The following is a 20,961-nucleotide window of genomic DNA, read 5'->3' as shown; positions in this document are numbered from 1 at the left end:
TGTATTTGCTTTTATGACTTGACCTTGAAAGTCACATAACCTCACTTCCACCTCACCTTATTAGTTCAGACAGTCATAAAGGCTCACCTAAGGAGATATGACCCAACTCTAGGTCTTGAGTATGGCAGTATGGGTATGGTAGTAATCTGGAAGAACACCAAGACAGTAGGTAGTATTGCAGTCATACCTGAAAATCTTTATTAACCACACTTCTCTAAATATACTGTCCATAATTCAGTCTGCTCTTATGTGGAGAAGCTAAATATATGGACTATACCAGCAACAGGCTGTCTTTCCTTTGGTTTCCTTTTGGGTTGGATAAAAAGGAGCACCAACAAGAGACTGAAGGGAGAGCGAATTTAATCTAGTCATTCCTCTAGTCTTTTGAAAACAAGTTCACCTTGACTAGCTATGCCCTTCAACTAAAAGCCCCAGATCCTATGAGGCAACCCTTTCCACTCTGCTTTCTTTATTTAGGATTTGATAGCCTTTTCCTTCTCCTTGCCTTTTTGGACTTAAAGGTGGTAAGTATCCCTGTCTGTTACTAGTCAAGGCACTACACCAGTCCTTGTGCTTTCCTACACTCTGCATTATTCCTTGACATTCTCTATACTCCAATTATGCAAGTGGAAGTAATTCTTTAATAAATAAATTTTCAAGTTACCTAATTTGAGAATATAATCTTTTTAATTTCATTTTTAACTGGAGGATAATTGTTTTACAATGTTGCATTGGTTTCTGCCATACATTAGCCATAATGTATACATATGCCCTCTCCCTCTTGAACCTCCCTCTCATTTCCCACCATATCTTTCCCCTCTAGGTTTCCACAGGGCACCAGTTTGAGCTCCCAGTGTCAAATAGCAAATTCCCACCAGATATCTATTTTACATATGGTAATGCATATGTTTCAAAGCTACTCTCTCAATTCACTCCACCCTCTCCATCCCACACTGTGTCCACAGTCTGTCCTCTGAGGCTGCAGCTCTATTGCTGCCCTGCAAGTAGGTTCATCAGTACCATTTTTCTAGATTCCGTGTATATGCATTAATATACAATATTTGTTTTCTGACTTACTTCACCCTATATAGCAGGCTTGAGGTTCATCCACCTCACTACAACTGACTTAAAAACCATTCCTTTTCATGGCTGAGTAATATTCCACTGTATATATGTACCACAACTTTATTCATTCATCTGTCGATGGACATCTATGTAGTTTCCATGTCTTAGTTACTACAAATAGTGCTGCAGTCAATACTGGGGTACATGTGTCTTTTTGAATTGTGGTTTTCTCAGGGTATATGCTCAATAGTGGGATTGTGTGTCATTATGGTAGTTTTATTCCTAGTTTGTTTTTTTTTTTTTTGAAAAATCTGCATACTGTTCTCCATAATGGTTCTATCAATTTACATTTTCACCAACAGCACAAGATGGTTCCCTTTTCACAACACCCTCTCCATCATTTATCGTTTGTAGTTTTTTTGATGATGACCATTCTGACCAGTGTGAGATGACACTTCATTGTAGTTTTGATTTGCATTTCTTTAAAAATGAGCATTGTTGAGCATTTTTTCAAGTGTTTATTGACCATCTGTATGTATCCTTTGGCAAAATGTCTGTTTAGGTCCTCTACTGGCCATATACAACAAACCCACAACAAATAATATACTCAGTGATGAAAAACTGAAAGTATTTCCTCTAAGATTGGGAACAAGACAAGGGTACTAACTCTTACCACTATTATTCAACATAGTTTTGGAAGTCCTAGCCACAGCAATAAAAGAAGAAAAAGATATATAAGGAATCCAGATTAGAAAACAAGAAGCAAAATTCTCACTGTTTGCACATGACATGATATTATACATAGAAAAACCTAGAGATATCAAAAAATTACTAGAGCTAATCAGCAAACTTACTAAAATCACAGGATACAAAATCAACACACAGAAATCCCTTGCATTCCTATGCACTAACAACAAAAAGTCAGAAAGAGAAAGTAAGGAATCAATCCCATTTACCACTGAAACAAAAAGAATAAAAACACCTAAGAATAAACCTATCTAAATAAAGACAAAAGACCTGTATACAGAAAACTATAAGACACTGATGAAAGAAATCAAAGACAACACAAACAGATGGAAAGATATACCATGTTCTTGGATTGGAAGACTCAATATTGTGAACATGACTACACTACCCAAAGCAATCTACAGATTCAGTGCAATCCCTATCAAATTACCAATTGCATTTTTCACAGAGTTAGAACAAAAACCTTCACAATTTTTATGGAAGCACAAAAGAGTCTGAATAGCCAAAGTAATCTTAAAAAAGAAAAATGGATCTGGAGGAATAAGTCTTGTTGACTTCAGACTATACTACAATGCTATAGTCATGAAGAGAGTATGGTACTGGCACAAAAACAGAAATGAAGACCAATGAAACAAGACAGAAAGCCCAGAGATAAACCCACACATCTATGGGCACCTTATCTTTGACAAAGGAGGCAAAATATACAATAGAGAAAAGACAGTCTCTTCAATAATGGTGCTGGGAAAACTGGTCAACACATGTAAAAGAATAAAATTAGAACACTTCCTAACACCATATACAAAAACAAACTCAAAATCAATTAAAGACCTAAATATAAGACCAGAAACTATAAAACCCTTAAAGGGAAAAAAAAAATAGGCAGAACACTCTCTGACATAAATTGCAGCAAGATCCTTTATGATCCACCTCCTAGAGGAGTGGAAATAAAAACAAAAATAAACAAATGGGACCTATTAAACCTAAAAGCTTTTGCACAGCAAAGGAAACCATAAACAAGATAAAAAGACAACTCTCAGAATGGGAGAAAATAATTGCCATTGAAGCAATTGACAAAGGACTAACTGCCAAAATATACAAGCAGTTCATGAAGCTCAATATCAGGAAAACAAACAACCCAATAAAAAAATGGGCAGAAGACCTAAAGAGACATTTCACCAAATATAATGTTTTTATTTTCTCCTGATTCTGTCTAATGTACCAAGTAAAGAGCTATCAGGTGAAATTGATGCAGTAAATTCATGGTGTGATATATCTTCTACTCTTCACAATCAGAAATCTTTTGAAAAATGTATAACCAGTCTACAAGAAATGAGCAGTATATTTCCATGGACCAATAATATGAGGAAAATACAAAATGGTGATAAAGGCAGAAGCCATGGGAGTCCTAAGCTTGAGATGCAGAAACAGATACTGGGGCACTGAGACAAAAAGGAAAAGCTAAAATACAGATCATCAAAAGAAAAGAAAAAAAAAGTTATGGAGAGGCCTGGTTGACACTAACATAAAGGCAGCTTCCTACACACCCGTCCCCAAAGTCTTAAGCTCAATAAAGATCTCAAATAAAATCAAATATACCACATATTAAAGAATTATTTGGAGAAAAATAATAGCACAAATTTCAAATTACCTATTGAACCCAGGTCTCCTGCATTGAAGGCAGATTCTTTACTAGCTGAGCTACAAGGGAAACCCCCATTAATAGCAGAAGAACAATCATCAATTCCAACTGGAGTTTTCACTATCACAAGCTTGTAGGTTCAGAAAGTGAGGCATTTGTTGCCTTAGGAGTCTCCAGGGAAAAGACAAGAGGCGTATATAAGACTTACACAAAAGCCAGATAAAAATAACTCCCAGGGAGAGACTGCATACTGAATGCTTAAATTCTGAACATAGGTCTGGGCTTAGTAGTTTATAGTAACACCAATAGAAAAGAGGTTTGAAAATGAGTGAAACCAGAGATTCCACTGATGTCTGCAAAGTATTTGGGGGGAAGATAATAAATGAAGGAGTGAAACTTTGTTGATGTGGCATTAAAGTAACAAAGAAATAAGAAGGAAAAAAGTTAAGGAATCTACAGGAAAAAGAGAGAGAGAGGAGTAAGAGAAAGAGAAACACAATTCATACCAATCCCTCCTCCAACACCTTCATCAATAAAAAGATTACTCAGTAAGGAAATTATACTTCAATATTCTAGCATGAGTGTGTACACTTCAGTGATGAACTCTGAAATATCTTGGAATAGAAAAGACAAAAACAAAACAAATGAACAATAATAACAAACTTTTCAGGCTAACTCTATTCAAAGCAATGAGAAATAGAAAACAAAAAATGAGACTTAAAACATTTCAGCTGATGATTAGCTCCCTCAAGAAAGATAATGAGGAGATAAAAAGTGTAAATCAATGTTTCAAATTTAAACTTCCTCAAATAATCATTTGGAGATACAAAACTATTCAAAATCAGGAATTCAAAAATTTAAGAATAAAATTGAAAAATAATAAAGACATGCAATGAACTCCAGAAAAAATAAAAGAAAAAGTCTCAAAAAAAATGTAAAAGGTATCTAAATGATTATAAGGGACAATGAACAAAGACAAGGAAACAACTAAAAAGAACAGAAAGGAAAAAAGAAAAAAGTAAAAAGGGTCAGAAAGAAAATTGTTGAGAAAGAAGGAAAACAAAATCCAATACAGGTACGATTGCAGTAACTAAAAGAAATACTACATATGTATCTGAGAAATGTTTCCAGAGATGAGACAAAAAGAAAATCTACATATTGAAAGTATCCACTGCGTACACTGGGAAAAACTGGTGTGAAATGATCAGTTCTGAGATAGAGTCTAATAGAGAAGAAGACTTTAAAGACAAAAATTTCTGAAGACTTTCAGGCAAAAAGAACTAGTTATTATATGAGTAACAAATTCACATGGGCATCAAATTTCTCAAGAGAAACACACAAAGAAAGATAAGAATTAACAGTAAGAAACTCAAGGGAAAAAAGTAGGAGCCAAAGATTTTATATTCAGCTAAGTAATCTTTCCAGTATCAAAGCAACAGAAAGATAATTTTAAATATCAAAGAATTCAAGGAATGCTCTTTTTAGAACCATTTCTTGAAGGATTTACTAGAGAAGCTCCTTTCAATCAAGACATAACTAGAGAAATTTAACAAAGTGCTGAGAGTAAGAGTTTAATACATTTAATTAAAGACTTAAGACTGAAAGGTAATAGCATAGATGGGAAAACAGGTAAATATTATGTGTTCTGACAAAGTAGAAAAATGCAAATTAACATAATAGAAAAAGAAAATTAAATTGATCATTATATAGGAAATAGAAGTAAAAGGGTATCATTTAAAACTTTAGCAACAAGATCATAAAAAATTGAGAAAAAATAATAGCATTATAAAAGATTTTATATAAATACAAAGTTAAGCACTACAACAAAAAATACAAACCTTTCTAAATACTAAAAGAAATTTTCAAAAAAGAATGAAGGATACACACAGGCTGTGTTATAGAAAATAATGCAACAGTGTTGAGATCAAAACTTATCAGTCATATCAACAAATGTAATTAGGCTTAACTTGGCAATTAAAATAAAACTTTTTTTCAAATGACTCAAAACAAAGGTCAACTCTGCATCATACAGTTGACACACCTAAAATAATGACTCAAAAAGGCTTAAATAAATGGGTAGGAAAAATAGACAAGGCTAATGGAAACAAAAAGAGGGCAAGGTTGCAATCTTAATATTAGACAAATAGAATTCAAGCCAAGACTAGAGGAGATGCAAAAGAAGCAGACAAAAGCACAGTAATGATAGGAGACTTTAACATCATTTTCAGTACAAGAATAAGGTGACAATATTTATGTAATGTTTCAGAAGACCTAAAGAAAGCAACCAGTGCTATGGATAGTGTAGAACTTATGAATATATACCTAACAATTCACCCCAATAATAGGGAATATACGTTCTCAAGTATACAGGGAACATTCATAATAGTTAATAATGTATTACTTCACTAAGACAATGTTGATAAATTTAATAAAGCAAGAATACTGCAAAATTACTCTTGGACCACAATGCAATAAAACTAAAAAATTACAATAATACCAAAACCCAAAGCACCCTTCCATCTGAAAAAAAAAAAACAAAGTCCTCAAACAATTTTTGAGTGGAATAGGAAATAAAAAGACACTGAACACTGAAAGGGGAAATAAAAAAACACTGCATATCAGCAGAATTGATGGGATATGTTTGAAGTTCATAGCTTTGAGAACATATTTATAATAAAAAGAAATTAATTTCCAACTCAAAAAGCAAGAAAAGGACAACAAAGAAAGCTAAAAGTATAAGGAAAGAAATGATAAAGATAAAAAAAAGTTAATGAGGTACAAAACAAATCATAACTAAATATACAATCCTGGTTCCTGGTTCCCTAAAATGAATCAATAAAATAGACAAACCACTGGCTAATTTATTATAATTTATTAAAAAGAGGAGAATATGCAAAGATGCAAAATGAGAAACAACAAGGGATAAATATTAGTACAGAGGAAATGTTTTAAATCATGAGGTCAATTTTCACCCTATACATCAAAAAAATTTAGGAAATGATGAAATGGGCATTTTTTTAGTTGTATTTAACTTACCAAAGTTTACTCTGGTAGAAATAGAACATTTAAATGACCATTTTCTGTAGAATAAATGGCAAAAGTTTTAAGGAGTTATCTAACCAAAAAGCATAAGTCCAGGTGGCTTCACAAGGAGACCTCTACCAGATAGTTCCCATGCTACATAAATTGTTCAAGAGAATATAAAATGAAAGAGAACTTCCAAATCCCTTTTATAAAGTATTATGATATTTATAATTAAATCTGATTTAGAAAACAAACCAAGAAAGAGAAAACAGACTAATATATCTAACAACTATTGATGCAAAAATTCTTTAAAAAATATTTGCAACTAAACCCCAACAGCACATTATGAAAACCATGACTAAGTAGAGTTTATACCAGGAATGCAAATATTGTGGATTAAATCCATTAAAATACCTCACCAGATTAATACTTTTAAGAGGAAAAATCTTATAAAGATATTGAAAAAAAGCATTTAACAAAATTCAACACCCATTCCTAATAAAAGTACTTGAGATTAAAAGAATGGACATATAGTTCTTTATTGTGGTAATGAACTATGTATACCTCATCCTATGCTGCTGCTGCTGCTAAGTCGCTTCAGTCGTGTCTGACTCTGTGTGACCCCATAGACGGCAGCCCACCAGGCTCCCCCGTCCCTGGGATTCTCCAGGCAAGAACACTGGAGTGGGTTGCCATTTCCTTCTCCAGTGCATGAAAGTGAAAAGTGAAAGAGAAGTCGCTCAGTCGTGTCCGACTCTTAGCGACCCCATGGACTGCAGCCCACCAGGCTCCTCCGTCCATGGGATTTTCCATAGCTAATATCTTATCTAATGGAGAAACATTAGAAGTGTTCTGACAAAGGTTAAGATCAAGGCAAGGATGATCACTGTATCTACTACATTTAACAATATCTTTGAGATATTAGCTAACACAATTAGAGAACAGAAAACAGTTCATGGCATATGAGCTGGAAAGGCAACAAAATTATCTCTATTTGCAGATGGCATGGTGGTATACCTGAAAAATCCTAGAGAATAATGCTAAAAATAATTCAAACAATCAAAAAATATTTAGCGACCTGGCAGCTTTAAAATTAACATGCAAAAACCAATAGCTTTTTTCATGCTCAAATAAAATCTAATAGAAGATACAGCAGATATAAGATTCTATTTATAACAGCAAAAATAAATAAAAGATAAAATACTTAAAAGTAAAGTTAATACTAAATGTTCAAAACCTATATGAAGAGAACTATTTAAAAGGAAAAAACACTGAAAGACCAAAAATAGATTTGAACAATGGAAACACATCCCTTATTTCAAGACAGGACATCTCTCAATTGAGCAATCCCAGGACAGGACATGAAGTAGAAATAAACTTTCCTCACAAAGCCCTGCTCAAATTGCAGGTTTTTGCCCAGATCTTGGTTTCTAAATACCATTCTCCACTAAAAGGAACCATAGCTCCTTGGAGAAATGTCTGATTCCAAGGCTGGGGCAAGAAAGTATTAGATGAGCCTGAATCCTATTTTTGAGCTTGAAAATAAAGAACTGAAAAAAGAAGTGTGGCTATGTCACAAAGACCTAAGAATCAGCTTGAGGAATGCCAACTGACCAAATTCAGGAAATGTAATCATTAAAATAGAGGACAGTAATAAGTTACAAACTATTAAATAAAATAGAATACATTAATTTATACTGTAAACAAACACAGATTAACAAATTTCATGTAATACTGATATGAAAATAGAGTAAAGGTGGGATGCATTTAGAAAATCAGCATTTTGCAAACAACGTTGTAAAAACTGATGCAGGCAAGAATCCTCAATAGGTGCTAAATTTGAGTAACAGGAAAGTTCAACAGGGTTAAAAGGATATTACATCTCAACATAGCCCATCAACAATTACTTTTTGACTAAAAAAGGAAAAAAATAGTAACTGTACAGTGGAAAAAATTAGGCAATTAGGCTAAGGTAATAAAAAGCCTGTATTTTTATCAAAAATGCCAGTGGTATGAAAGACAATGAGAAACTGAGGAATTGTCCCACAGTAAAGAAGGGCAGGAGGAGAAGGGGGCAATTGAAAATTAGATGGCTGCATGGCATCACCGACTTAATGGACACACATGTGTGCATGCTAAGTCACTTCAGTCATGTCATGTCGGACTCTTTGCAAATCTATGGACTGTAGCCCACCATGCTCCTCTGTCCATGGAATTCTCCAGGAAAGAATACTGGAGTGGGTTGCCATTCCCTTCTCCAGGGGAATCTTCCCAACCCAGGGACTGAATCCGTATCTCTTATGTCTCCTGCGTTGGCAGGCAGGTTCTTTACCACTAGCACCACCTGGGAAGCCCAATGGACATGAACTTGAGTAAACTCCGGGAGACAGGGAAGGATAGGGAAGGCTGCCATGCCACAGTCCATAGGGTCACAAAGAGTCAGACATGGCTTGGTGACTGAACAACAAAGAAGATCCAAAAGCCATGCTAACTAAATGTAATACACCACTCTGAACTAAATCTTAAAGAAAAACAAAATTGCTGCTAAAAAGCCCACATTGTTGGGACAATTGACAAAACTGGAATATGCCTAGATTAAAAGTTACGTTAAGATTCCTAAATTTTATGGAGTTCAGGATGATTGCAAAGGTCGTATTTGAAGAGCAGAATATAAGACAGGGTCCAAGTTTTCAAAGACATTACATTCTAATTAAGAAAAGAAAATCAGCACATGAAAGAACGTATAATACAAAAAAAAAAAAAAAAAGTGGCAAATTATCAGAACAGAAAGTAATTAGATGAGTTGTGGTGTTCTGGAGAGTATTCACAGGGAGATGGGACATAAATGAGGTCTTCCACGGGGGATAGGTTTGAGCTAAGTGGGGAAGAAAAGAAAAGGGTTTTCTATGTAGAGTTACCATCAGTGTAAGAAGGAAGTAAGAATAAACTCAGCTCACACACTAGATTGTGCAGAAGACTTGGATAAAAAGTCAGTGACGCAGGACAATAGGAATATCATTTGACGTGTAAGAGGAAAGTACCAAAAACTTCAAACAAAACTTCAATACACATCAACTAAATTAGAAGAAATTAGATTATGTAAACACATGGGTTTTAATCCATTTTTTTTAATTTGAGAATTTTTTAAAACTCTGCCCAAAACTTTTTAAGAGTAAGTCCTTTCTTATAGGGGAAAAGTCTACCACTGCTGTCCTAAAGAACTTTCTGTGATAATGAAAACATTCCAAAATCTTCAATGTCCAGTAAATGGCCATATGTGCCTAATGGTTTGTGTGACTGAGGAATTGAATGCTTAATTATATTTACTTTTCTTTCTTCCAGTTGAAGTACCGTTGATTTATACACTTTTATTAGTTTCAGGGGTATAACAAAATGATTCAATATTTTTATAGATCATACTTCATTTAGAGTTATTGCAAAATATTGGCTATCTGTGCTGTACAAGATATCCTTGTAGCTTATTTATTTTATACATAATATTTTTTACTTCTTAGTGCCCTACCCCTCTCTTGTTCCTCCCACCTTGCATCATCCCAGTGGAAATCACTAGTTTGCTCTCTGAGAGTCTGTTTCTGCTTTGTTACATCCATTTGTTTCAGGTTTTAGATTCCACATATGAGTGATAACATACAGTGTTTTTCTCGGAATTATTTCACTAAGTATAACATCCTCCAGGTCCACCCATGCTGTTGCAAAGGGCATAATTTCATTTTTATGGCTGAGTAATATTCCATTCTATCTATATAAACCACATTTCTTTATCCATCTATATACTGATGGACACTTAGATTACTTCCATATCTTGACTGCTGTAAATAATGCTTTTAGGAACATTGAGATGCATATATCTTTTTTATTAGTGTTTTCATGTTTTTCTAATATATTTCCAGGAGTGGAATTGCCAGATTATATGGTAGTTCTATTTTTAGTTTTTTGAGGAACCTCCATACTGTTTTCCAGTGGCGGCAGCAACTTACATTCCCATCAACAGCATACTAGGGCCCCCTTTTCTCCACATCTTAGCCAACATTTATTTGTAGACTTTTTGATGATAGATATTCTGACAGGTGTAGAGTGATACCTCATAGTGGTTTCAATCTGCATTTCTCTGAAGATTAACAATGCTGAAATTTTTCCACATGTCTAATGCTCATCTATGCATCTTCTTTGGAAAAATGTCTATTTAGATGTTCTGCCCATTTTTTCATCAGGTTGTTTTTTTGATATTGAGTTATATAAGCTGTTTATATATTTTGTATATTAACCCCTTATTAAATCACATCATTTTTAAGTGTTTCCGAACATTCAGTTGGTTTTCTTTGGTATGCAAAAGCTTTTAAGTTGAACTAGGTCCCATTCGTTGATTTTTACTTTCCTTTGCCTTAGGAGGCAGATCCAAAAACATGCTACAATTCATGTCAAAGTGTTTTTGCCTATGTTTTCTTCTAGGAGTTTTATTGTTTCCAGTCTTACATTTAGGTTTTTATATTTAATTATATTTTATGTTATCAGATCAGATCAGTCGCTCAGTCGTGTCCGACTCTTTGCGACCCCATGAATCGCAGCATGCCAGGCCTCCCTGTCCATCACCAACTCCCGGAGTTCACTCAGACTCATGTCCATCGAGTCAGTGATGCCATCCAGCCATCTCATCCTCTGTCGTCCCCTTCTCCTCTTGCCCCCAATCCCTCCCAGCATCAGAGTCTTTTCCAATGAGTCAATTCTTCGCATGAGGTGGCCAAAGTACTGGAGTTTCAGCTTTAGCATCATTCCTTCCAAAGAAATCCCAGGGCTGATCTCCTTTAGAATGGACTAGTTGGATCTCCTTGTAGTCCAAGGGACTCTCAAGAGTCTTCTCCAACACCACACTTCAAAAGCATCAATTCTTTGGCGCTCAGCCTTCTTCACAGTCCAACTCTCACATCCATACATGACCACTGGAAAAACCATAGCCTTAATTACATTGAATTTTAAGTTACTTAAGAAGTTTTATGTGGCTATTAGTGATCTTACCAGACATCACAGGTATGTACCAAAGCTCTGTCAGGGCTGACATGGATGACACAGCTGTGTGCCCTCGTTTCCCTCTTAACCTCTCACATGTAGATGCAGCATCAGCTCTCTCTTCTAACCCTTAGTTTTGTAAAGGCATCAGTGTTACATAAGGTATGAGAGTTCCAGTGAGCTTAGAAAGTAATTAGGTCAGGGTTTCTCATTTCTGAAATGTAAAGTTCACCCTGAAACATCATGAGGAATAAAGCTCCCTTGAAAACTAAGCAAATATTTGGAATTCCAGTTTCTATCCTTCTTTCCTTAAGCTCATCCTTCTGCACACTGTAATGAAGTCTGCGGCTTATGTGATCAAAAACTGGAAGCAGCCTTCACAACGGCCTCCCACTAAAGTTCCTACAGTAAGGACACAGAGGGGTCATGATGCTGTGAGCTCTTTCACTGTGATCTCAGCCCCTTAAACCTCCTGCAAGAGCAGCAAATTAAGCTGCCCTTCTAAAAATTCAGCTTCCAAAATTTTGGCACATTTAGGCTTTTCCTTGGGTATAAAAATCCTTCAAGCCCTTATGTTCAAGAATGTACATTTTCTCTCCTAAAAATAAGTGAGCAGCAGGTGCCATACCAAACAAGTCTTAAATGATTTAAGCTGCAGTTGGGAAGGCTCCATAATGTAATTCATTCCAGTTACTGCTCATTTGGAGCTGGGGGAGGCTTTTGATCTAGCTGCATGAATTTCAGATAATTTCTATTGGACAGTTATAATTTTGTTATCAGTCTTTGCAAGTTGAACTTATAGTCTATTTGAAGTAATGAGCACACACACACACTTTCCTATCAAAGGTCAACATCACTCAATGCTGCTAAGAATAGGCAATATGCAATATTTAAGGGTTACTTTTCATTCTTTTTCAGCATTCCTTGTGACATTTTATGCTCTGGCTCTATTTTATCACTGCTAGAAAAATACCATAAATAATTGGCTTGGGATGGGCAAGGGAATGTGCAGAGCCTCGCTGCTGATTACAAAATAATGCCAAGCATTTTGTACAAAAGGCATTGCAAACTTCTTCCTGGATTTTAAAATAAAGTCAAAATTCCAAACATTTTGTTCAGTTGTTCCCATCAAAATACGCCAGAAGTTCCTATGCTGTTTTACAAATCAACATTACTATACTAGAAATCTATTTAAATCTCAAAAAAATGAGGAAGGTGGTAAATAGGATAAACAATCACAGGTCAAAAAAATTTGTAACTAATTATTGAAAACATGCCCATATTAGTTTAGATTATATATGCATATAACTAGCATGCAAACATTAGTATGCAAATGATATAGTGAATATAGGAGGGCTTGTAAACAGGAAACTTCTGGTAAGAAGATATTAAGTAGGAAAGGTCAGTTGCTGCTCCCTTAGGAAAGGCTCAGGATCTAGATTCTCAGTCTTTGATAACACCTGCAGTCCTCATGGGCAGGGAGCAAGTTACCCTGGGAGGAGAGACTCAGTAGGGAACATTGTGTTAATGAGCACAAGCTCCCATGTGAACTTGCCATGAATAGGAAAGGCAGGGATGGAGACCAGAGGAATCTCATGGTGGTAAAACTATAGAATGCTTCTCTTTCTTTGTACAATACATACAACAGAGGTGATATTAAGCCAGTTCATTTCTAGTTTCAAGTTTATTCACATATGATTTCCTCTCAAAATGCCTTTCTCCATGCCCCACATTTGAAGTGACCAGCTTTCTGTAGAGTTCATGTGTGAATATTTCAATTCCAAAATGACTCAAAATAACTCCATGATTTGGTATAACATAGTTTTAAATATCACTAGTTATATGATATACAAACAAACAAACAAAAAATGTAGTTAGACCACTGTTCTCCAAAATGACAAGAATGCCTTATGTTGGAAAACAGAAGATGACTTTTTGCTAAATTTGCAAATGGTGCATAGGTGAAAGCTCATGATGGTCTGACTGCGTTGGCTCAGACATGCCCCTTCCTGTGTGCCATTTCTTGACTGTGGACTTGACCACACAAACCTGTTGCTCTCAAGGCCATGAAAAATTAATGCCACAGAAATAAGACAACAGATATACAAACCGACCAAAATCTAGTCTGCATATGAAATCAAGAAACTGCAAACCACAGTTCAGCTGTGGTGGATTGCATTATTTCCCCCAATTCTTCACTCCTCCCAGGATTCATGTCCTTTGACATTTGACTTTCCAGTTTTGCGTTACTAAAGGTATATATTTCTCCAGCTCCTGATGTTGGCTGAGACATGCAAATTGCTTGGGCCAATTCAAGGAAGGAGGAATGACTGTGTCAATTTCAAGCCTACACCTTAAGAAGAAGACGTGTATGTTTCCACTTGTCCCCCTATGCCTCCAGTGTTGCTGTGAGGAGAACATCCCCAGTTTGAACACAGGTCCTAAGAATGTGAAGAGCCATGTCGGGCAGAGCTGTACCAGCCAACTGAAGCTGAGCCCTGTCAACCAACCTGGACACCCGTAGTCAGTGGAGCTCCCAGCTAAGCCCAAACTAGATTAGACAAAACCCAATACAATTGCTCACATATGAGCAATTCTAAAGGACCATGGATTAAAACCTCTTTATTTGCTTTACCATTTTTGTACATGTGTGTATGCATGTGTGGTGAAGACAAAAGATCTACTCCTTAAGCAAATTTCATGTATATGCTACAGTATTACTAACTACAGTAGGAGGTGGAAGAAATGGGTAAATGCTAGTCAAAGGGTACAAACTTTCAGTGCAGCCACCATGTTTTGTAATACCCTGTTAGGTAGAATTACTGTTGCTCTAGAAACCAGTATCAGCCTTCACAGGACTGTCACATCCAGAACTGATTTGGAAACTCCAGCAAGGGGGAAACAGGTCTCCTCTACTCTCGGAAATCTCTACTCCTCTCCTTTACTCCCTACCACCCCCCTACCCAGAGGAGGCTGCTCCCCTTTCTCTTGACCAAGCGTTAGAATCATGCCTTCCCCCTATTCACACTGCAATTCAAGTGTAATTCCTTGATATAAACTAGATATTCCTCTACATATATTTGATACCTACTTTCTCTAACACTTAGCTCTTATTTAGTAAGTGGGGCCAATGGTGACAAGATATATTATTATTAAATTAAGTCAGATAATGCTTGTAAAATGCCTGGAAAGTAGTAGGAACTCAAAAAAACAGTAACTATAATTATCCTGACTCTTGAAAAAGTATTCTCCTCATAATGATCTACCCTGAAACCCAGAGATAAGAAAGTCTCTTTTGATAAGAACATGCAAAAGCAGTTAAGATAAAAATAATTGCTAACTCATCCAACTTTCTAATATACAGAACTTAAGACATGACTTGAAAAAAATTTTTTGCAACATGTGTTCTCTTGATCTAAGTAATTTTGAAGTTTGGAGGATTTTTAAATCACCTGAAAAATTTTCTAGCACCTTTGGAGGTATTCCAGTTTTTTTCTTTTTTTTTTTTCTTTTGTATTGCTGTTCAATCTATTCAAAATAAGAAGAACAACAGTTCATCCATTTTCCCCACCCCTGATCCCTCACCTCTGGCAACAACCAATCTGTTCTGTGCATCTATGAGCTTAATTTTTTGTTTTTATTAGATCCCACATAAAAGAGAGATCATACACTATTTATGTTTCTCTCTCTTGACTTATTTAACTTAGTATAATGCCCTCAAGGTGTACCCTTGTTGTCACAAATGGCAAGATTTAATTATTTTCCACAGCTGAATAGCATTCCATCGTGTGTGTGTGTGTATACACTACAATTTCTTTATCCATTCATTTATCCATTCATTCAGTCTGAAAATTTGAGACTCTAAATTGTCAATTAACATGTTAATCATTCACTGAACCAGTACTTAGTGAGCACCTGCTGTACACCACACTCCATGCTAGGTTGCTATGTGGGATTAAAGGTGAGTGAGTGAGTGATAGATGATCAGTCGTGTACAACTTTTTGTGACCCCATGGACTATAGCGCACCAGGCTCCTCTATCCATGGAATTCTCCATGCAAGAATACTGGAGTGGGTCGCCATTCCCTTCTCCAGGGGATCTTCCCAACCCAGGAATTGAACCCAGGTTTCCTGCACTGCAGGCAGATTCTTTGCCATCTGAGCCACCAGGCAGGCCTGGGATTAAAGGTACACAAGATAATTTCTTCTCTCTGGCAAATTACACAATGTTGGGAAGTTGGTGCACTGACAAAGTAACAGCTACCTGTGGTGGCACCTGCTGAGTCAACTGTGAGTGAAGCTGACATTAACTAGAGTAGAAGCCAGATAGAAAACAGATGAAATATCTGAATGGGCAAAATGTATGAAGGGTACCTGGAAATGACAAGGAGAGTAACAATGGGGCATTATCACTTCCCCAGGCCTGATGGAGTGAGAGCAGGAAGCATTTACCTACACCAGGTGACAGTCAGTCACGTGACAGGAGCTATGACGTGATGAAGGAATCCAGCCAAGCACAGGGAGGGGAGCCTACTGATGTTATCCATGTTTGTCAACCTCCCAGAACAGAAAGAAAGAAGAAAGAAAGCACAAGAGCAGGCACATCATTGGGTTGACCAAAAACTTCATTTAGGGTTTCCCATAAGCTATATGGAAAAACCCAAATGAACTTTTCTTGGCCAACCCAATATACCCAGTACACCAGGTCACAGAAATTAACACCCCCAAAGATATTCTCTTAGCCTACCAATAGAAACAAACTAGTGAATGTAATGGTAGACCATATCAGTGAAAATTTATCAGTGAAAATTCTCCTATACTCTCCTCACCCGTTAGAATAAGAATTATGTCAAGGCAGCCCCTGAAAAGACTCCCCTACAAATTCAGAGAGCATTAGAAAAGATGGACCTTGGATGAGATTATGGTAGGCTGGCAGGTAAAATGCAAATGAGCAATTCTGGGCTCCTTCCATACCTTCTTTCCTAGGGGAAAATCACAGGTAATGGTCCTCAGATTATCTCCCCTCTACCTCTGCTTATTTATGGTCAGAAGGGGTTCTGTCAAACACCCCATAAAAGAAAGAAAATGGAGATGATAAGAGATTATTTCTTAGCTAAACTGTTATGTGAATTTTTAAACATCTCAAACTGGACTGTTTTCATGCTAGTTAAAGTATCTGGCACAGGATATTTTTCATGACCCTATTGTGCTGAACCTGGTAGAAGGTGAAGTTCATTGCTTCCAGTGGGACCTTATACTTCCTACTAACATAACTGGGCAGTAGTGCCATCTGGAAATAACAATCATCTTCTTTGGGTTCAATATAACTGTAAAGAGGTAGTGATATTTTGGCACTTTCTGTTCCTTGTTTTTGAAAATGCATTAACCTATATGCATACGTAGTTGCTTTCCAATTCAAAATGATGCTTTTGTTTTGAATTCAAATAAGTTTTCCATCCTTGTCTGCAACCTCCAAATGATTTCACCACCATTATTTTTTTAGCATCATCTGTGGATGAGAATGCAAACGAAATTTCATAGCATCCCTGATTCTCCGAAGGAAGGTTTTATTTATACTAGCATAATAGGGATTGATTGTACTATAGGATAAACAACCTTCAGTTTATGTAGGAATGTTTTCAACATCCCATTTTCCATTCACATATGTTCTCAATAAGCAACTCATCAACCAAGTCTTATTTTCTGTGCTTTTCAATGCTTGCCTTAGGGCCTGTTCTTTTTCCTGATATTGCAAGGTAGTAGCAAATAATGTCATAGTTAAGATTTCAAAGGCACAGCATTATAAACCCATCTCTATTGCCCATAATGAAAATCTATATTGCAGCTTTAGTTTTCCAGGGGACTATCTCATAATCAAGTGATATGCTTCTTAGAAATTCATCTTCTGCTGTTCTTTTTTTATATCTGAGTCATCTGCTTTAAAACTTTTGATAGCATCTAACCCTTTATAGAATAAATACCAACCTCCTTTCTGTGCTATTTATGCTTTACACAAATATTTACTGAGCACCATCTTTGTGACACTTACAGGTTCAGGAGATATTTTCAATACCATCCACATGGAGCGTCTTGCTTTCTCCAACATTCAACCTCTTCTCAATTCCTTGACTTTCCTGGTGATGCACATTAGAGCACTCTTTCAATCACATCTCCCCAGTTTATCTGAAAATTTCCTATTCCTGCTTGAGAACTCTCCTGAGTAACACATTCTATGGGCTTCCTCCCTGCCTCCCTCTGGCTAAGTTCATCACTCTTTCCTTTGATCCCACCGAGCAGAGTTCTTCTGTCTTTATTACAGCCTTTGTTACATTTGCTGAGATTGTGGGTATACATTAATCTATGAGCTACAGGAGAGAAAGACTGGAATTTTCCTTGTCCTAGGTATAGTGTACATACTCATAGATCTGCTGAAAGAATGAATACATGAAACCAACAAGTAGAAAACAAAGTATTAGTTGAAACTCAGAAATCAGGCTGCCGTCTATGGGGCCGCACAGAGTCAAACATGACTGAAGTGACTTAGCAGCAGCAGCAGCAAGAATTGCTTAGCTAAGGATCTAACTGTAACATAGTAAGCATAGTTGATCACATTGTGTTGTATAATTGAAATTTATAAAGAGAGTAGAACTTAAATGTTATCACCAAAAAAAATAAAATAAAATAAAGTAAATATGTGAGGTGATGGATGTATTCATTAACTTGATGGAGAGAGAATCCTTTCTCAGTACATACATATATCAAATCACGACAATATACAAAGACTTTAAATACCTTATAATTTTGTGTCAATTATACATCAATAAAGCTGGAAACAGTCATTCATTCATAAAAAAAAAAAAAAAAAATTACTCAGCTAGAACTAAAAACCATCACTGCAGCCACCAGCTATCTAGAGACTTTTCAGCACCAGGTGGCAGGCTGATAGGCTAGATCTGGAGGGAATTACAAACCCTGGCCTGCACATTACTTGTTCCACATCCATCTTGTCCCAAGCACAGTCAATCAAAGTTGTCATGTCTCCAAGAAGCTGCTCTGCAGAGCACAAAAACCTCAAAGACTGGAACAAGCTGCAGGAACTCAGGGAGTCCTACCTTTCATGTATATGTATTCTGGATCACTGTCTCTCTAACTAGACTGTAGGCTTCTCCAAGAAAAAGTATTATGTCTTGAACATCTCTATTTCCCCTTCCTATAACCTCTTGTCTCACACAGGACTAAACCCTCAGCTAATGGTTTTAAGGGAGAAAATATTTCTGGAAAAAAGAAAAAGAGGAAGAGATCATGTTAAGGAATATCAGCTGCTATAACAAGCACATTCCAAAATATCAGTGTCTTATCACAGTAGAGTTCTATTTCTCACAGTAGTATTCAATCTGGTTTGCTGCTTAGCATACTCTTGGTGATGGTCCAGAGACCCTGGCTTCCTTTTTGTGCTACAGGGGCTATCTCACCTTCTTACCCATGCAGCGGAAAGAGAAAGAAAACCTGAAGGACGCACATCCATTGATTAAAAGTTATGGCCTAGAATGGTACACATAATTTCTGCCCTTATTTCATTGATAAAACTGGTCACATGGCCACATACAGAGGCAAGTGGCTGGGAGATGCAGCCCTGGCTGGGAAGTCTCTTCCTTGTAACAACACTGGACACTGGAAAAGGGAGCCCCAATCTGGTGTTTAATTAAAGCTTTCCTGTCACAGGATTTTTTACTGAGGAAATGGGAATAAAGAAATACACTTCTATGAAATTAACCCCATTTCTCCAAAAGTGAAACTTACTGTGACCATTAAATACAAACTCCTGACTCATCCATCATTTCTATATAAGCCACTTGTTCTGTCAAAGTTGCTGCTTAACTTTGAAGACTCTCCATGAAGAGTCAGAAGTATGATTTCAAGTTCAGGGCTCATGCTCTGTTCCTAAAGATTATTCTGGATAAGGCGGTGCATTTCCCAAACTGCATCCTACAAAACATGGGCAAATTCATGTGTAGATTTTTTTCTAGCAATTGAGTTTGGGAAACCTAGCATGTTGTACTTCCTACCCTCTTGACATTTCCTATAACATATAAGCACAAATACTCTGAGAAATCCTATAGCAAAGAAGTCTGTTCCACTTTGTTCAAACATTCCTCAAACTTAATTAATTTTATATTTTAAAAATATAAACATTATATTATAGAAACTTATATTTTGAAAAGTATATATTCACCCCAAATGCTATGTAAAAGGGCAAACTAATAAAAATAAAGATTAACATTTATTTAAACCTCTCATGTGTCAGATACTACTCTATCTGGCTAAATGTGAACAAGTCCCTCAAACATTAAGAAAATATTTTCCATTTAAAGGTGAAGAATATTAGGCTTAAAGAAGTTAACTGTCAATGTCCCATCATTAAATGTAACCTATTTGGGTCACTGAGAAAAATGTGCAAGAGGTCATGTGTTTCAGTCCTTTTAGAGATGCCATCTGAAAATAACACAGTTGATGTCTAAGTCCCAGCTTAAAGTCCAGTGCATGGTGGGGATTTACCCAAAGATCTGCAGGGTCAAAACTCTATAAGAACTTACTGATAACTTTTCTAACCAGGTGTTACTGTTAGTTTTCTAACTCCACTTTACTGACATGTGGATTTAGTAGTGAGACTGAAAGAAAAACAGAGGGAAGTCTAGGGTCCTGAATATAACATTTTCCATAGAAAGAAGTTTCTCCATCTGGGACCAATAAGTTCTAGTTCCCAAGAAGTGCTAGGACTATATGGGAACCAAATTTCTACCAACAGCCTTGCTAGGTAATGTAACACCTCATTAAGTTATATAAGCCCACTCTTAAAATGCTTAGCTATTCATCAAAGACTAGACATTTTGTTCCCATTTCCCACTCCTGTCTCCTAGAAATACCTGGATTTGGGGGATGAGATGGTATAGAGGATTGGAAAAGGTCCTTTGATCAGAAGCCAAGAGATCTTGACCCTAGCCAACACATATGCATGATTTTGAACAAGACATGTCAACTGCAACAACTACTATTAACTTCTACTTTTGCTCTTACTTTTATCTGCCAGAAGTTATGGTAAGGATTCTTCATTTAGCATCTCATTCAGTTGCTACTTTTCTTTAATGTAAGCATTTATCATCACCATTTTATAGATGATAAAACTTGGTGAGATTTGGCTCTATGAGTCTACAATCCAGATGGATAGATTCCAAGACCAAGTTCTCAAATAGTTCCCCTATACCTCTTCCTCTTGAGGCTTCTTTCTTTTATTCCAAAGTTGAGGGGTCTTTACTAGCCATGCTCTACACATTGTTTTCCACTTAAACCTTTTGCAATCTAAACAAAACAAAGCAAAACAAAACACTCAAAGTTTTTACTTCCTTCTAGGAATAAGGGATAATTTCTGGTAGTTGCTATTAAGTGGATATTAGTAGTTGTCT

Source organism: Bos mutus, chromosome 8 (assembly GCF_027580195.1).
Source record: "Bos mutus isolate GX-2022 chromosome 8, NWIPB_WYAK_1.1, whole genome shotgun sequence".
Classification (NCBI taxonomy): Eukaryota; Metazoa; Chordata; class Mammalia; order Artiodactyla; family Bovidae; genus Bos; species Bos mutus.
Note: the sequence above shows the minus strand (reverse complement) of the source record.